General features: G+C 34.0%; 2 pseudogenes; both read left to right on the top strand.

The window, feature by feature from the left end:
• Positions 1-7,540: 7,540 nt before the first annotated feature.
• On the top strand, positions 7,541-13,221 carry LOC123684427 (annotated as a pseudogene).
• On the top strand, positions 10,655-13,221 carry LOC123684428 (annotated as a pseudogene).
• Positions 13,222-20,033: the final 6,812 nt, after the last annotated feature.

The following is a 20,033-nucleotide window of genomic DNA, read 5'->3' as shown; positions in this document are numbered from 1 at the left end:
GTCTAACTGGAATTTCATCGACAAATTTGGGTGGCTGCATATTTCAGATTTCGAATGCCAAATGCAAGAGAATATTTTCGGCTATTAACCGCATCAAAACAAAAAATAGAAACATATTTCTAAATGAAAATATAGCATTATTATAACATGCTAAAGAAGGAAGAAGGAGAGATAGGTGATTGTTGTCGTTTTCAACCTACAAAAAATATGCTCGATTCGATGGATAGTGAAAATTTATATATGGATGTTAAAGACGATGATTTGACTACAGATTGATACTGATTTTTCAATTAATTTGTTATGTTCAACTGTAGTATTTCATTTCTTTATTTAATGTTATTTTTATCTGAGAGATTTTAGTTTTTATTTCTATTTATATCCTTTTGTTTATTCAAATATATAAATTTGTTTGTTTATATTTGCTATTTTGATCCTATTTGTTTTGTTCGGTTTTTTTTCCTTTTTTTTGTCGTTTAAATTTTGAAATAAAATCTTGTTTTATTTTCAAATCTGTACACATCTGTACTGTTTATCCTATTCATGAAGTAAAATTTAACCATAAGAAACATTAGATTAAAGTGTATTCTGAATAATGTTAAAATCTAATGCAGCGCCATCTGTGAAATTTTGTCAAAAAATATATTAGTAGATTTTTAGTAGAATTCTGAACGGTGTTGGTAGATTTTTAGTAGATTTCTGCGGCAAGTTTAGTAGATACACCATATTTCAATCTGGTCACGCTGAGTCTAGGCCTCCCAATTCCCAACCGTCTTTGTACCTTCGTTTCGTTTCCCCGTCGCTAGAGCTGATACACAAAATGTTAGAATCTACCAGCAGATTTCTGCCTAATAAAAATATCATAGAAATATGGGAAAACTACTAAAGGAGTCACACTAGCGATTATAGTAGTAACGAAGGGAGTTATTCGGGACATAAACCCTCATTGATAAGAAGAAATGAGTGAGTAACAATTAAAAAAAAGTATAAAAATTCAAAGATTCTGCTTTTTCAAAGTAGAGGTAAACGCGCTCCCATGAGTCAACTCTAATTACGCCACTGCTGGCGATCACTCGGGAAACCTCCTTGGTTTATCTAAGCGCGAACGAGCTTACAGAAATATCAAGTATCTAGTTTGATATCAAGTGAAGCAATAAATATGTCAAATCAAGACAAGTCAAGTTCAAGGTTCAAGGATGTGATTATTCATGAGCTTGATTTTCAAGTCGAGTAGTTGGTTAAAATATCAAGTTACTTGGCTTGGTGAATCACTAACAGTCACCCTTCAAAGCTTTGTAATCAATTTCGTATTTTTCAGTGGAACCGAAACTAACGAATTTTGAATTTTTTTATTTCTTGATTTTTGTTATCGCAACAAATTGCGTTTTCTTTGTCCACATGATTTTCTCACATCAATTTATAATGTCACAGATATCCTTTGTTACAAAAAATGTATGAAATGACTCTCCTTTATATTTAGAACAGCACTGACCATCTAGTGGGAAATGGGTAGAGTTTCAGGTTGGTATCGAAACTCAAATTAAATAATGCAGAAATGTCTATTGTACTAATTAATACAAAATTCACGAATATGATAGGTAACAAAATTGAAATGGAAGGAAAGGATGGAATTAAATATAATAATAATATAAATCAGTTATAATGCTCAAATTTGGACTGACAATCATGAACTATATTATGGTGTACAATAGCTTGCAAATAAATTATAAAGTTGTGAAAGTTCATTGCTGACAACGAAGAAAACACTAAATACAATCCAATAAAATTGAATTCTTGAAATTAATACAATTGTTAGATATTTATCACCAGCTTGATGTCGTAGATGCATCCAAAAAAATAAAAATCAATATCGGCAATCTCTTCAGGGCTGACAGTAGTTTAGTTGTAACTCTCCAATATTAAATTTCAGTCATTCAGCATAATAGATAAAAAAGCAAATATCGTAAACTCGGGTAGATAGAATCAACGAAATAAAAAAGAAAGAGAGAGCCTAGAATAAACATCTTTATAAAAAATATATTATTTTACCTTAAATCTTGGGTGGCTCTAAATGATTCAAAGTAATTTGAATATCTTTTTTCAGGTATGCACAGTACCCAATGAAAACAAATCGAACTCCAAAAAAAAAATCGATGTTTCCCAAAATATTGCAATCATTTTATAACCCTGAATATAACTCAATAATTCTGTTTTCAAGTTGAATACTTTTATAATATTGAAAACCTGTCGAAATATCTCGAGCGAAGTCTTATCTTATTTCGTGAAATGTAAGTATGCGTGTCATTGATAATAAACACACAGACAGGGCCGGCGTTAGGGGTGAAACAGTAAAGCGACCGTTTCAGGCGCCTTTAATGATAATAATATTTAATATTTGCACACGACGAAATATATTAACATGTACAAATAATCACCATCAAAAATTTACATGGTTTGTCAAATATAGAAAGAAAGGCTAAGCTAGTCAAATATATAAAAAAATGAATATGAGAACATTTAAATGTATAAGAATATACACTGAAAAAAGCACATAATCGAACAAACTCACAGTTCAAAATTTGATATAAATCAAAATCAAAAGTGACTTTTTCACTATTTTGTGAAAAACTCAATTTCTTGAAAAATTCTGGAAGTTCATGAAGTTTGATACATGTGTGGTTTGGGCAAATGCACTTTTCCGATGCGTGTTATAATCATGAAAATCTGAGTTTTTCTATTTGAGGGGCGACAATTCGGCCCAGTTTGATGGCCACCTTTTCATATTTCATTCTTGATTCTCAAATATAACATAAGGTGGTTGCGCACCGCGGCGTTTCTCAACATTCCCTGCAATAACAAATCCCAAACCACCTGTTTAATTAATAACATAAGGTAGCCCAACTAATATGAACAAAATTCCCTATTATCCTCATTGAAAGAGGGATAAAATCATTATATATTTCATTATATATTTGTGGTTACACATGGAACCACAAAATTGTTAAAATAGGAGAGATACATGTGATTCATGTGATACATGTGATTCAACTTATTGTCAGGGTGGAGGATATGTCAATTCAAGTGTTATCCTTATATAGAAGTCCATCCCTGAATGTAGCAGATTTTAACAGCAATTTGAGACAATACATCAATCACACTAATAATGCGGCTGGTGGTCTGGTTCTAGCGCAGATTCAAAATAACTATGTCTACAATATTAATGTTTATAACATTCTCATCTGTGAATTTTTTTTTTAAAACCATGAAAAATATTCCATGTCGGTAATTGTTGGTGATATAAATATTAACATCCAAGACTCAGGGGACGATGGGGTGAATGATTATCTCGATTTACTGGCTGAGGAGAGTTACATTCCTGCGATCTACGGCTGTGCAAGACCAAATCAGTTCGGAATAGGTTCTTGTATCGATCACATTTTTGTGAAAACAAAACTCCCGTTGAAATATTTCAATTCAATGATCTGGAAGGTGAATATTACTGACCATTATCCAGTTCTTTTGACTGTGGAGAACCCCCAAGGGAAAAGCGATGCAACATCTAACATCTGTAAAAAGTATAGAAAGATCGTTAACTATAAGAAATTAAGAACTAGTTTGCAGGATGAGAACAATTTCTGCAATAGAGATCTTAACGTGGATGAGCTGTCTAAAGAATTTGTTTCTAAAATTTGTGGGTACATACACCAGTGTACTTCGGAAATAAAGCTAAGAAATCATAAAATAAAGCGCCAACCAAGGGTAACCAACGGTCTTTTGAATTCTATAAAAACGAAGAACGAATTATACAAAAGATATAGAAACGATATGACCGATGACGACCTCAGGGAAACGTATAGAAGGTACAGAAACAGGTTGAATAGTATGATAAATATAACAAAGAACAACTATTTAAGAGAGAAGCTAATGGATGACAATAATACCAAGGCTCTGTGGAGTACCGTGAGGGAGATTAGTGGAGAAAATAATAATACCGGGTGATAAATGAAACGCCAGTTCATTCGGTTTCATCGAAACTAATAAGTTTGAGGTTGAAAGTGCGATTCGGAACATGAAAAACGGAAAGTATCCGGGAGTGGAGGGAGTGAGGTCGGAGACACTGAAACAAGTTGTGGACTTAATATTTGAACCCTTAACAGTTCTCTTTAATGAATGTATCAGGGAGGGTCAATTTCCTAAAGTGTTCAAGACTGCAATAGTCAGACCAATTTTTGAGTCGGGTGATAGAAATGTATGTTCTAATTATAGGCCCATATCGATCATATCAGTTTTTGGTAAAGTTTTTGAAATTCTTCTTAAGGATAGAATTGACAAGTTTTTGGAAAAGTTTAAGTTAATATCCGATAGGCAATTCGGTTTCAGAAAGGGTCTTTCAACTGAGGATGCAATATTAAAACTATTCAACAATGTTTATGATGCGATTGACCAGAGTTTACCATCACTCTGTATTTTTGTTGATTTGCAAAAAGCTTTCGACACTGTCTCTCACTGCATGATGATGATACAATTGTTTTTTACAAGGACCTTGACTGATATCCTGATCCTCTTTGAAAGAAAAGGTGGAGAATGATTTCGCTGTCATTGTAGATTTTTTAAATATCAAACTCCTCACATTCAATCCAAACAAGACCCACTTCATGCCTTTTTGTAGTTATGTTAACAAGTTGCGAAAATACACACAACTTGACTTTCATTTTGAGGAGGATATTGTCAGTATTAATAGAGTATTGAAGACAAAATATTTAGAAGTAATACTGAACTCCCATGTAAGATGGCAACATCATGTGGATATAACTGTGAAAAAACTCAGACGTCTCTTGCCTGTCTTCCGTTCATTGAGGGGATTCCGTACATTTGTGCAGCTCAGGCGTATATATTTTTCTCTAGTTCAGTCAGTTATAATTTATGGAATATCTGTTTGGGGTGGAGTGCAGAATGTTCACTTGAAAAAATTGGAAACTTTACAGAAGAGAATTTTAAAATTTATATTATCTAAAAGCCGTACTTATCCCTCCGACTTTCGTTACGCAGAAGCTAACATCTTTGACCCGAGGCTGGAGAATACTTCTGAACTACTTCAAGAATAGGAACAACAAAATTTTAATTTCTCACGGTCACAATACTAGGCAAACCATACAAAGTTATACAGTACCATTCGTACACAAAACAGCGGGACAGAGATACGTAACATTTTTGGCTTCCAGAACATTTAATGCGCTCCCTCCTTCTATTAAGAGTTTGAATTCCCTCAATATGTTCAGTAAAAGTGTGAAAAATGGATATCTCTCCTTCCCCGGTCCCATGTGGCGGAATTAATAGATCTCAAAAATGTCCTTTAAAAATCTATGTGTAAGAAAGGAAAAGAAGTACCGAGTTTGTATAAAAAAAAAACTTAATATACTTAATTAGTTGCCTTCACTTAAGCCCAAATGGTTTCTATCATCGATCATTGTATGTACTACAGTGCTCTGCACGTCTTTTGTTTTTAGTTTATTTTTATTCCCATATACAAGGAATTTCTTTTCCATGGAATTTGAGTGCTTGTGTGCAATAGGTTATTGATGTTTACAGGATCGTTAGGTTCAATTCATATTATAGTGTTATATGTTTGGATGATATGTATCATGAAGTGTGCACCTGTTAGATGTATATGAATAATTAGAAATTGCTCGAATATTATTTATCGCTTCAGTAAAATGATTGCATATATGTTTTTGGATAAAATCGGATCTTTATGTTTTTTTTTTCAGTATATGCTTGGCACAAGATTATAGGCTGTTAAGTTCTCAAGACTACTGGCATCAGCAGCCTATGAAGGACCAGATAATTCGAGTTGAACAGAACGAGAGTTCGGAAATTAATTGGGGGTGCAAACTCGAGCATAAAATCCAATCGGCAACTTACGCTCATCTAACGATTTTTCCCGAATGACAGATGGCACACGATACTCTGTACGATTTTCCATCAGTTATACGCAGAATACTTGCCGAGTTTCACATCTTCACAATCGTAGGGATTCGTTTGATCATCGTTTTGATTTCTATGAAAAACTTTTTTAAGAATTATCAACATACCACCTTCGATTTCAAATGTAACTTAATGTCAAAATGGACAAACTATCCACCCCTGAAGGCAATGGTTTGGGTACTGACACTATCTCGCAGAAATCCTACAATGGTTTCCTAAGTTCTATGAACGATAATAAATGTATAGTAGCAAGTACTATTAATATTAAAGCATCAGTGGTTACAGTTTCTGGTGAAAAAACTAAAACAAGTGTAGCTGATAAAAAAGAACCATTCAAGAAAACTTATATTCTTATAGTTACCTGCGTAGTTCCTGCATTACTTACTATTTGTGGAGTTGTGACTCTTGCCTTAGTATTCAATACCGGAAATTGTAGGAATATACTCAAGAAAGCCAATATGCTTGACAGAAGAATGTGTAAGAACAGCCACATATAGATCCATGCCAAAATTTTTTTCTATATGCCTGTGGAACGTGGAACAAGAAGTATATGATATATGATACCAGATGATAGGAGTTCGGTAAGTACTTTTGAAGTAATGGCTGATCAATTACAACTCATTTTGAAAGAGGTTTTAGAAAAGCCAATGAATTTGGAGGACAATGATGCAACTAGGAAAGCGAAATTATTTTACAATAGCTGCATGGATATATATCAGATTCGCAAGACTGGCGATACACCCCTAAGGATAATTCTTGAATCCCTCGGTGGTTAGCCTGTAACATCATCCAATTGGACGAATTCAAAAAATGGAATTGAAGAGCTGCTGGGTAAAATACGTGGCGTTTATAATGAAGGCATATTGATTGAACAGTGGGTGGGACCAGATGATGAGAATAGTTCAGCTAACATAATACAGATTGATCAGATGCAGTTAGCTCTCCCTAGTCGTGCAGACAAGCTGCAGGATGTTCTAGACTTGGAAATTGCTTTAGCAAACGCATCTATCCCTGAAGCTGATCGACATGAAACCAGCGAAATTCATGGAAAGCTGCTCAAATAACTATTGATGAGAGAGAACCCATCGTTGTATATGGATATGGAATTGGAATCAATTTTCTGTGTATGTTCAGAGAGGGGAATATAACAGAAACCATTCAGATCATTCAGAATAGCATTCAAAATTAGCATTGTAACAAATTTTTTGAGGCCATCTGCAAGTGCCAATGCAGATATGTTAGCCAGATGACGATGAAAATATTTTAGTGGCGAATAACAACGAACCTCTTTCCGTATTGAATCTCGATGAAAACTCGTCTTCCTGAATTCTTCAACAAAGTTAATTAATATTCCATTTTTCAAAAATTACGGCTTGAATTATGAAAGCGGATTAAAAATTCTAGGAGTTTCAGGCGGACTGATTAAACAAGGAGGGAAGAAGACGGCTGGCCAAACATATTATGAAGAGTCAACAGAACAAACGACATATTACCCAACAAGAACAATATCCAATCCACATCTACGCAATCTTAGAATTATAATGTGAATAAGAAGCATATGACACCAGAAGATAGGAGTTCGATGAGTACTTTTGAAGTAATGGCTGATCAATTACAACTCATTTTGAAAGAGGTTTTAGAAAAGCCAATGAATTTGGAGGACAATGATGCAACTTGGAGAGCGAAATTATTTTACAATAGCTGCATGGATATATATCAGATTCGCAAGACTGGCGATACACCCCTAAAGATAATTCTTGAATCTCTCGGTGGTTAGCCTGTAACATCATCCAATTGGACGAATTCAAAAAATGGAATTGAAGAGCTTCTGGGTAAAATACGTGGCGTTTATAATGAAGGCATATTGATTGAACAGTGGGTGAGACCAGATGATAAGAATAGTTCAGCTAACATTATACAGATTGATCAGATGCAGTTAGCTCTCCCTAGTCGTGATTATTATTTAAAACCCATCAGTAGGGGTGATTTGAATGCTTATCATACGTATATGACAAATATAGCTGTTGTACTTGAAGCTAATCTGAGCTCTGCTGCAGACGAGCTGCAGGATGTTCTAGACTTGGAAATTGCTTTAGCAAACGCATCTATCCCTGAAGCTGATCTACATGACACCAGCGAAATATATAGAAAGCTGCTCGAATAAATATTGATGAGAGAGAACCCATCGTTGTATATGGATTATCCTATTTTATTGAAGTGGGCAGAATTCTTGAAGATACGGATTCAAGAGTTATCCATAATTATATTTTGTGGCGATTTGTCATGAGCATTTCGTCTCATATGATTGGTGACTATCAAAAAGAACGAGTCGAATTCAGAAAAATTTTACAGGGTATATTAAGCGAGAGGCACCGATGGTCTCAATGTGTCGAATGGACAAACAAAAAACTTGGACTAGCAGTCGGTGCTCTATTCGTTAAGAATAACTTCAATCATGAGAGCAAGGAGACAGCTTTAGTGATGATTCACACTATAAGAGAAGCCTTTAATGAGCTTTTGTCAGATAATGACTGGATGGATGATGAAACAAGAGCTGTTGCTAAAGAGAAAGCAAATGCAATGAATGATCGTATAGTATATCCTACCATAATAACAGATTAAGTCAAACTGATAGAGGAATACAAAACCCTGAATATTTCAAAAAATAATTTCATGCAGAATATTTTCAACGTTTTTGAATTCGATGCGGATCAGAATCAACTCAAATTGAGGCAACCAGTTGACAAGGACAAGTGGTCTACTGAACCAGCTGTAGTGAATGCTTTTCATAATCCAAATAGAAACGATATAGGCATTCTACAACCTTTGTTTTATTTTATAGTCAACACTTCCCGAAATCTCTCAATTATGGAGGTAAAAGAGTTGTTATAGGACATGAAATAACACATGGATTCGATGATAAAGGACGACAATTCGATAAGTATGGTAATTGATGCAATGGTGAAATAACGCAACAATAAGAGCTTTCAGAGAAAGAAAACAATGCATTATAGATCAATACTCCAGATATAAAATTGATGAAGTAGGAATGTACATAGATGGTAGAATGACCCAGAGAGAGAATATTGCAGATAATGGAGGTCTGAAACAATCATTCAGAGTTTATCAAAAATGGGTTGATCAACATGATGAGGAACCAGATTTGCCTGCAATGAACCTGTCTCATAATCAACTATTTTTCCTAAACTACGCACAAATTTGGTGTGGCTCCATGCGGCCTGAAGATGCTCTGACTAAAATAAGAAGTAGCGTTCACTCTCCTGGACCAATCCGAGTTTTGGGTCTTCTTTCAAATTCTAAAGACTTTGCTGAGGCGTATAGTTGTCCTGCAGGTTCTCCAAAGAATCCAATCAGGTATTTGTCGTATATATTTCTTTTTTTTCAGTTATATTCTCAATTCAAACAAGTCAATAACAAAATTAATGTGGATTAAGAAAATGAATTCTAGGATTTTTTTGAACATAGTTATGAGATTGCACGCTTTGTAGAAACCATCAACAACTTATTTGATACTTTGAATAGCACACGGTTTCATTCAACATTAATATATATATGAATATAAATAATCTCTTATATGTGATTAAAATATGAACAACAGCTGTATTATAAGTGAACTAATTGTTGATAATTGTTATGTATATTCTACATAGATGTTTGTAAGTACATGTACTGTAGAATGTTGAAAACAAGTAGTTCTTCTGGATATGAAAAAATTATGATTCCGTCTAACTGTCTTGAGATTGTGGAATTCGAATAGGACATTTTATTGGTGATATATTATGTATGTTTGTATATGTATATGGCTATACACATATTAAATTTTAATAATAAAACTTTGTAATCGTGTACTCATTGATATAAATCCGGAAGTTATAACAGCCATTAATAATGGTTATGAATTAATTGAAAATTTGTATTAAGATGTCAAAAATAACAAATTAACGAGGCCTGATTTTTTTCTATTTACTATGAATGCTGTGAAGCAATTTTAATTTGATCAAAGAAATGAGGGATTTAACTATTTATTTATTAACGGGAAGGCTTCTTCAAGATCCTCTCGAGAAACAATTTTCTGTGTATCTTCAGAGAGGGGTATATAACTGAAATCCTACAGTAAGGTCATTCAGAATAGCATTCAAAATTAGCATTGTAACAAATTTTTTGAGGCCATCTGCAAGTGCCAATGCAGATATGTTAGCCAGATGACGATGAAAATATTTTAGTGGCAAATAACAACGAACCTCTTTCCGTATTGAATCTCGATGAAAACTCGTCATCATCAGAATCAGACAATTCGGATTCTTTAAGTTGTCCTAGTAGTACTCCTGCTGCCGAATTTAGAGATGAAGTGGCATTGGTAAATGTTCTGTTGTTAATTTTGCAGGTTTTTGGTCAAAAAATGTTAGGATCGTTCCGGATGTGAAGATTGTAAAATCAGTTTGGAGGCGCCTACAAATATTGAAAATCAAGAAGAGCTTTTGGTATTTTTCAAAAATTACGGCTTGAATTATGAAAGCGGATTAAAAATTCTAGGAGTTTCAGGCGGACGGATCAAACAAGGAGTGAAGAAGATGGCTGGCCAAACATATTATGAAGAGTCAACAGAACAAACGACATATTACCCAACACGAACAATATCCAATCCACATCCATGCAATCTAAGAATTATAATGTGAATAAAAAGCATATGACACCAGAAGATAGGAGTTCGATGAGTACTTTTGAAGTAATGGCTGATGAATTACAACTTATTTTGAAAGAGGTTGTAGAAAAGCCAATGAATTTGGAGGACAATGATGCAACTAGGAAAGCGAAATTATTTTACAATTGCTGCATGGATATATATCAGATTCGCAAGACTGGCGATACACCCCTAAAGATAATTCTTGAATCTCTCGGTGGTTAGCCTGTAACATCATCCAATTGGACGAATTCAAAAAATGGAATTGAAGAGCTTCTGGGTAAAATACGTGGCGTTTATAATGAAGGCATATTGATTGAACAGTGGGTGAGACCAGATGATAAGAATAGTTCAGCTAACATTATACAGATTGATCAGATGCAGTTAGCTCTCCCTAGTCGTGATTATTATTTAAAACCCATCAGTATAGGGGTGATTTGAATGCTTATCACACGTATATGACAAATATAGCTGTTGTACTTGAAGCTAATCTGAGCTCTGCTGCAGACGAGCTGCAGGATGTTCTAGACTTGGAAATTGCTTTCGCAAACGCATCTATCCCTGAAGCTGATCGACATGACACCAGCGAAATATATAGAAAGCTGCTCGAATAAATATTGATGAGAGAGAACCCATCGTTGTATATGGATTATCCTATTTTATTGAAGTGGGCAGAATTCTCGAAGATACGGATTCAAGAGTTATCCATAATTATATTTTGTGGCGATTTGTCATGAGCATTTCGTCTCATATGATTGGTGACTATCAAAAAGAACGAGTCGAATTCAGAAAAATTTTACAGGGTATATTAAGCGAGAGGCACCGATGGTCTCAATGTGTCGAATGGACAAACAAAAAACTTGGACTAGCAGTCGGTGCTCTATTCGTTAAGAATAACTTCAATCATGAGAGCAAGGAGACAGCTTTAGTGATGATTCACACTATAAGAGAGGCCTTTAATGAGCTTTTGTCAGATAATGACTGGATGGATGATGAAACAAGAGCTGTTGCTAAAGAGAAAGCAAATGCAATGAATGATCGTATAGTATACCCTACCATAATAACAGATAAACTCAACCTGATAGGGGAATACAAAACCCTGAATATTTCAAAAAATAATTTCATGCAGAATATTTTCAACGTTTTTGAATTCGATGCGGATCAGAATCTACTCAAATTGAGGCAACCAGTTGACAAGGACAAGTGGTCTACTGAACCAGCTGTAGTGAATGCTTTTCATAATCCAAATAGAAACGATATAGGCATTCTACAACCTTTGTTTTATTTTATAGTCAACACTTCCCGAAATCTCTCAATTATGGAGGTAAAAGAGTTGTTATAGGACATGAAATAACACATGGATTCGATGATAAAGGACGACAATTCGATAAGTATGGTAATTGATGCAATGGTGAAATAACGCAACAATAAGAGCTTTCAGAGAAAGAAAACAATGCATTATAGATCAATACTCCAGATATAAAATTGATGAAGTAGGAATGTACATAGATGGTAGAATGACCCAGGGAGAGAATATTGCAGATAATGGAGGTCTGAAACAATCATTCAGAGTTTATCAAAAATGGGTTGATCAACATGATGAGGAACCAGATTTGTCTGCAATGAACCTGTCTCATAATCAACTATTTTTCCTAAACTACACACAAATTTGGTGTGGCTCCATGCGTCCTGAAGATGCTCTGACTAAAATAAGAAGTAGCATTCACTCTCCTGGACCAATCCGAGTTTTGGGTCTTCTTTCAAATTCTAAAGACTTTGCTGAGGCGTATAGTTGTCCTGCAGGTTCTCCAAAGAATCCAATCAGGTATTTGTCGTATATATTTCTTTTTTTTCAGTAATATTCTCAATTCAAACAAGTCAATAACAAAAATAATGTGGATTAAGAAAATAAATTCTAGGATTTTTTTGAACATAGTTATGAGATTGCACGCTTTGTGGAAACCATCAACAACTTATTTGATGCTCTGAATAGCACACGGTTTCCTTCAACAAAACTTTGTAATCGTGTACTTAGTGATATAAATCGGAAGTTATAACAGCCATTAACAGTGGTTATGAATTAATTGAAAATTTGTATTAAGTTGTCAAAAATAACAAATTAACGAGGCCTGATTTTTTTCTATTTACTATGAATGCTGTGAAGCAATTTTAATTTGATCAAAGAAATGAGGGATTTAGCTATTTATTTATCAACGGGGAAGCTTATTCAAGATCCTCTCGAGAATCAATTTTCTGTGTATCTTTAGAGAGGGGAATATAACAGAAAAATCACACTCCGTATTGAATCTCGATGAAAACTCGTCATCATCAGAATCAGACAATTCGGATTCTTTAAGTAGTCCTAGTAGAACTCCTGCTGCCGAATTTAGAGATGCTGCGAGAAGCAATTCGTGGAGCCTGCCTTCTGTGGTCTCCAGACCATGACGAAGAGCCAGGTGCTCTACACCGTAAGGGAAAACTTTGAGAACTGTCAAGAGGAAGCCTCAAACGCTTGCAAGAACAAGCAGTGCAAGGAGTCGAAGTACGAATTTGAGAAGAGCATGCACGAATATGCAAAAAAGCTGGAGAAATCAAAGTCAGATAAAAAGGTTCAAGTTAAAGTGACGGGTAGTCAGGTTTGCACTTCTGCAACGCCTAGTTTCGGTAGCCACAACCTTAAGAAGACCACGGGACACCATCATCACTATCAAAGTTCTCACATGCGTCACCATAACCATCAGCAGTGCTGTTCTGGTTTTGGAACTGGCAACAGACATAGGTTCCAAAGTAATGCTTGTGTGATATTTTAGTCTGTTTTTTTATAGCTGAGCAATGATCCGTTTTTGAAGATGAGAATTTAGAGGAGATACATAATCTCTGATATGTGATAAAATATGAACAACAGCTGTATTATAAGTGAACTAATTGTTGATAATTGTTATGTATATTCTACATAGATGTTTGTGAGTACATGTACTATAGAATGTTGAAAACAAGTAGTTCTTCTGGATATGAAAAAATTATGATTCCGTCTAACTGTCTTGAGATTGAGGAATTCGAATAGGACATTTTATTGGTGATATATTATGTATGTTTGTCTATGTATATGGCTATACACATATTAAAGATTAATAACAAAATTTTGTAATCGTTTACTCATTGATATAAACCCGGAAGTTATAACAGGCATTAATAATAGTTATGAATTAATTGAAAATTTGTATTAAGTTGTCAAAAATAACAAATTAACGAGGCCTGATTTTTTCTATTAACTATGAATGCTGTGAAGCAATTTTAATTTGATCAAAGAAATGAGGGATTTAACTATTTATTTATCAACGGGGAAGCTTATTCAAGATCGTCTCGAGAATCAATTTTCTGTGTATCTTCAGAGAGGGGTATATAACTGAAATCCCACAGTAAGGTCATTCAGAATAGCATTCAAAATTAGCATTGTAACAAATTTTTTGAGGCCATCTGCAAGTGCCAATGCAGATATGTTAGCCAGATGACGATGAAAATATTTTAGTGGCAAATAACAACGAACATCTTTCCGTATTGAATCTCGATGAAAACTCATCAGAATCAGACAATTCGGATCCTTTATGTAGTTCTATTAGTACTCCTGCTGCCTATTTTAGAGATGGAGTGGCATTGGTAAATGTTCTGTTGTATATTTTGTATCTTCAGAGAGGGGAATATAACAGAAATTCCACACTCCGAATTGAATCTCGATGAAAACTTGTCATCATCAGAATCAGACAATTCGAATTCTTTAAGTAGTCCTAGTAGTACTCCTGCTGCCGAATTTAGAGATGCTGCGAGAGGCAATTCGTGGAGCCTGCCTTCTGTGGTCTCCAGACCATGACGAAGAGCCAGGTGCTCTACACCGCAAGGGAAAACTTTGAGAACTGTCAAGAGGAAGCCTCAAACGCTTGCAAGAACAAGCAGTGCAAGGAGTCGAAGTACGAATTTGAGAAGAGCATGCACGAATATGCAAAAAAGCTGGAGAAATCAAAGTCAGATAAAAAGGTTCAAGTTAAAGAGACGGATACTCAGGTTTGCACTTCTGCAACGCCTAGTTTCGGTAGCCACAACCTTAAGAAGACCACGGGACACCATCATCACTATCAAAGTTCTCACATGCGTCACCATAACCATCAGCAGTGCTGTTCTGGTTTTGGAAATGGCAACAGACATAGGTTCCAAAGTAATGCTTGTGTGATATTTTAGTCTGATTTTTTATAGCTGAGCAATGATCCGTTTTTGAAGATGAGAATTTAGAGGAGATACATAATCTCTGATATGTGATAAAATATGAACAACAGCTGTATTATAAGTGAACTAATTGTTGATAATTGTTATGTATATTCTACATAGATGTTTGTGAGTACATGTACTATAGAATGTTGAAAACAAGTAGTTCTTCTGGATATGAAAAAATTATGATTCCGTCTAACTGTCTTGAGATTGTGGAATTCGAATAGGACATTTTATTGGTGATATATTATGTATGTTTGTATATGTATATGGCTATACACATATTTAAGATTAATAATAAAACTTTGTAATCGTGTACTCATTGATATAAATCCGGAAGTTATAACAGCCATTAATAACGGTTATGAATTAATTGAAAATTTGTATTAAGTTGTCAAAAATAACAAATTAACGAGGCCTGATTTTTTTCTATTTACTATGAATGCTGTGAAGCAATTTTAATTTGATCAAAGAAATGAGGGATTTAACTATTTATTTTTTAACGGGAAGGCTTATTCAAGATCCTCTCGAGAATCAATTTTCTGTGTATCTTCAGAGAGGGGAATATAACAGAAATTCCACACTCCGTATTGAATCTCGATGAAAACTCGTCATCATCAGAATCAGACAATTCGGATTCTTTAAGTAGTCCTAAACGAATACTCAAAAAATCTGGAGAAATCAAAGTCAGATAAAAAGATTCAAGTTAAAGAGACGGGTAGTCAGGTTTGCACTTCTGCAACGCCTAGTTTCGGCAGCCACAACCTTAAGAAGATCACGGGACACCATCATCACTATCAAAATTCTCACATGCGTCACCATAACCATCAGCAGTGCTGTTCTGGTTTTGGAACTGGCAACAGACATAGGTTCCAAAGTAATGCTTGTGGATTGGATATTGTTCGTGTTGGGTAATATGTCGACTAATAATGCCAATCTAGTTAGCATAATAGCTGAAACGTTTTTTCCATATACATATCGGAATAGGATGAAATAGTTAAAGGAAATTCATACTAACTATTGGCTTTCAATTAGTGTCATACAGAAATATCTAGAAATAAGTGTTTCTTACAACGAATTCAAAAATAACATGTTCAATTCTATTTTCGTTATGAAATAATTTTAATAATTTATATATGGGAGTTGGTAAATATAAATTACGTGTATCATCAACATTTTTACGTTCATATAAAATGCGTTTTATTTATTTATCTTGTATTAATGTATCATGAAATATTTGGTTGTGAATAAATAATCACTCTTTTAATGAATTTTATCTTTTTGTATCGATCTTTTCTGAAGGAATTGCATATTCAGATCATGGATCAATTTATCCAGTATATTATTTCAATCTTAACATTCACTACCTTACATCAAAGGACCCCGCACGTTTAGTACGGGAAATGGCTTTCCGTGAATTTGGCTGAATTTTTGATATGTTGTAGTTCTTGATGAACTGATCAGAAAAGTCCGTAGCCACAAAGCTCAAAAATGGACAGTTTTCGAGATATGGAGCTTTGAAAATGGATTTTTTGCAATTTTTGGGGTTTTTGCTCATCAATCGGGGAGCTCTCATTTATGGTTTTGATGGAATTTGGATGTTCGGCGGCCAGAACCCGACTGAGAAATGATCTACCTTGGTTATATTAGGCACCGCCATCGATAATTTTTTATACACTGCTCCACATTGGCTATGAAATGAGATACAAAATCCAAGATCTTCCATACATCTTTTAATGCCACACAGAATAATTCACATGACCGAGAAACGACATATTGTGAGATTTTTTTAAGAGAGACCATAATAACTGAATCCTCAAATATCTGATGTCCAATAATATCAAATAATAATAATAATAATAATAATACTCTTTATTTCATAGTATGTCTGTACAGTGTACTATACATAAAAGAAATAGTGTCAAATTGCCAAAATCCACAAAAATACTAAAATTAACTTAAATAATCATAAAGAGAATATGGTTCCAAACAAATCAAATAATCTCTGACATTTTTCTTAAAATTCTTAAAATCATTCAACAGTTTAATCCTATCAGGTAGTTTATTGTACAATCTAATACACATGTAAGATGGGTGCTTTTCTGATAGAGATAACCTATGTATAGGATAATGTAAGTTCTGCGATCTTAAAGGGTAATTACTTTTAATTGTGTGAACTGAAAAAATATCTTTGTTCTTGAAAAAGAAAAGCAAACATTCTAATACATAAATACCAAAAATTGTTAAAAGTTTATTTCTCTTAAATAATCCCCTACATGATTGAATTGAAGTCATTTTAAAAATATACCTCATCACCCTTTTTTGCAACACAAACAATTTATTGACCTCTGAGCTTGATCCCCAAAAAATAATTCCATATCTTAAGAGGCATTCAAAATTTGCAAAATAAACTGTTTTTAAATTATTTAGACTCAAATACTTTGATAAGGTTCTGATTCCAAATCCTACACTACATAGCTTCCCTGACAGGTAATCTATGTGATATGACCATTTAAGAAAACCATCCAAATATACCCCCAAAAATTTAATTGACTCTTCAATCTTGACATTACAACCATTTAAATCCAAAACATTTTCCCTCATTTTCTGCGATCTGCTTGTGCTAAATAGCACAGCTGATGTTTTACTTTCATTCATAAATAATTTATTCTTTGTAAACCACGATTTTAATTTATTATATATTGAGAGTGTTTTTGCCTTGATATCATCAAAATCATTTCCACCAATCATCAAATTTGTGTCATCAACAAAAGAAGTTAACAGTTTTAGGATGTCTTCAATAACATCACATATATCTATTATAAAAATTATGAATAGGATGGGTCCTATAACACTGCCTTGAGGTACCCCATAATTTGATTCAATTATATCTGATTTTACATCTTTGCCATTTTTAACAATAGACACTCTCTGCGAACGCTCGGAAAGATATGAAGCTATCCAGTCTTTTGCACTACCTCTAATACCCAGTTTTTCAAGTTTTATTAAAAGAAAAGGTCTGAACAAACAGTCATAAGCACTCGCCAGATCAACAAACAAACCCAACCCAAGTTTATCCTCCTCCAGAAGTCTTATAACCCTTTCTGTAAACTGATATAATGCAGTCTGAACAGATCGACCCTCCAAGTAGCCATGCTGAGAGTCATTAAACAGATTGCACTCCTTCATAAATATCAACAGTCTTTCACACATTACATGTTCAAATATTTTGGAAAAACTGGACAGTATACTGATAGGTCTGTAACTTTCAAAACAAGTATCATCTCCTTTTTTATAAATGGGTTTTATCAACGCTAATTTCAAGTTCTTGGGAAAAATTCCAAACTTAAGAGAATTGTTGACTATATATGAAATGACACCCTTTATCTCATCTGCACAATATTTCATAATATTGACAGGTATTCCATCATCGCCACTACAGTATTTATTCTTTATTTTCTTAATTATTTCGACTATTTCATTAGGATTAGTTGGATGTAAATCAATTGATCTGGGGTTATCTGGTAAATTACAAGAAAATACTTCATCACCCAAATCACTTAGCATAATGGGAATTTTATCAACTAAGAACTTATTATATTTTTCAGCTATACTATCAGGACCTTCATTGAAAAAATTATTTTTATTTTTACTTTCTGTACCTCTAATATCATTACAAATCGACCACATTGTTTTATTTTTATTGTCTGATGACTGAATTTTCACATTATAGAAATTGGTCCTAGCTGCTGTGAGGAGTTTATCATAATTTTGTTTTTCACTATTGTATAAAGCTTTATAAGAACTATCATGTGATTTTAAAGTGAGCAAAATGTCTAATTTACACTTACTCTCCCTCACCTCCTTTGTGTCATAATAATTTTTCAAATTCTTTTTACCCAATTTAACCAATTTCAATGGAAAATGCTCCTCAAATATTAAAAAAAAGGATTTCATAAAAGACTCCCACTGTAAATCAATATTAGATTCTTCAATCGAAAATACTGCTTGCCAGCCCTCCTGTTTCAGACCATCACGGAAATTCATTTTATCCTCTTCATTATAAAATCTACGATAGACTAACCTATTGTTATTATTTTCTTTACTCATGACAGTAAAACTTATTTTTTGTCCGAAATGATCTGAAACAGTAGTACTGAGCACTTCTGAATCAGCATCAAAATTAACAAAAATATTATCTAAGCAAGTACTTGTACAACTTGTAACCCTAGTAGGAACATTTATTGTGGGAAAAAGTTGGTATAAACCCAATAATGTAAGGAAATCCGACCTTTTACTAGTATTCTCCAAAATGTCAATATTGAAATCTCCAGCCACAATGATGAACTTGTTTTCCTCAATAATCACAGCAAGAACTTTTTCTAGTTGTGATAGAAACACCTCTATGTCACTTGCCGCACTGCATGGTCTGTACACTGATAGCACAATAAAACTTTGACTGCCCAGTGATAACTCAGCAGATGCGCACTCAAACTGACCAATTATGGAAAACTCTTCTAATTTCTTTCTCCGCTTGCATTTGACTTCTTCATGGATGTATATTGCCGATCCACCGTGTTTGCCTCTGTCTCTGCACACATATGATATCAAGTTGAAGTTATTCAACTTGTGCACTAATTCATCTTCACTTTTCCAGTGCTCTGTTACACAAACAACCTTGCAGGTAGGCTGTGTCAAGAGAAAATGTTGAAAAGCGTTGATACTATTGCCCATAGACTGCAGATTTTGATGTATAATACTACACTCTTTATTGGCTGTTTCATTTCTGGTTTTGACTTTCTGCGACTTGTTTCTTATAAAAAATCAACCGCAGTATTATTTTTTCTATACACATGCATGTTGAATCTTTTTATAACTACATTCTCAGGCCAAAATTCGGGTTTGTATAATTCATCCTTTTTAGTAAAAGGAACTTTCACTAGGAAACTCTTTTGAGCACTTTTTTTATTTTCAAAATTTAATTGATTAATTTCCACAACCTCTTTAGCGAATCCTGGTTTCTTTCTTATATATTCCTCAATTATAGCTTCAGTGACATGAGCTTTTACTCGGCTAATGAAGAACCATG

The sequence above is a fragment of the Harmonia axyridis genome, chromosome 7 (assembly GCF_914767665.1).
Source record: "Harmonia axyridis chromosome 7, icHarAxyr1.1, whole genome shotgun sequence".
NCBI classification, from domain to species: Eukaryota; Metazoa; Arthropoda; class Insecta; order Coleoptera; family Coccinellidae; genus Harmonia; species Harmonia axyridis.
This window is presented reverse-complemented; position numbering and strand designations above follow the sequence as displayed.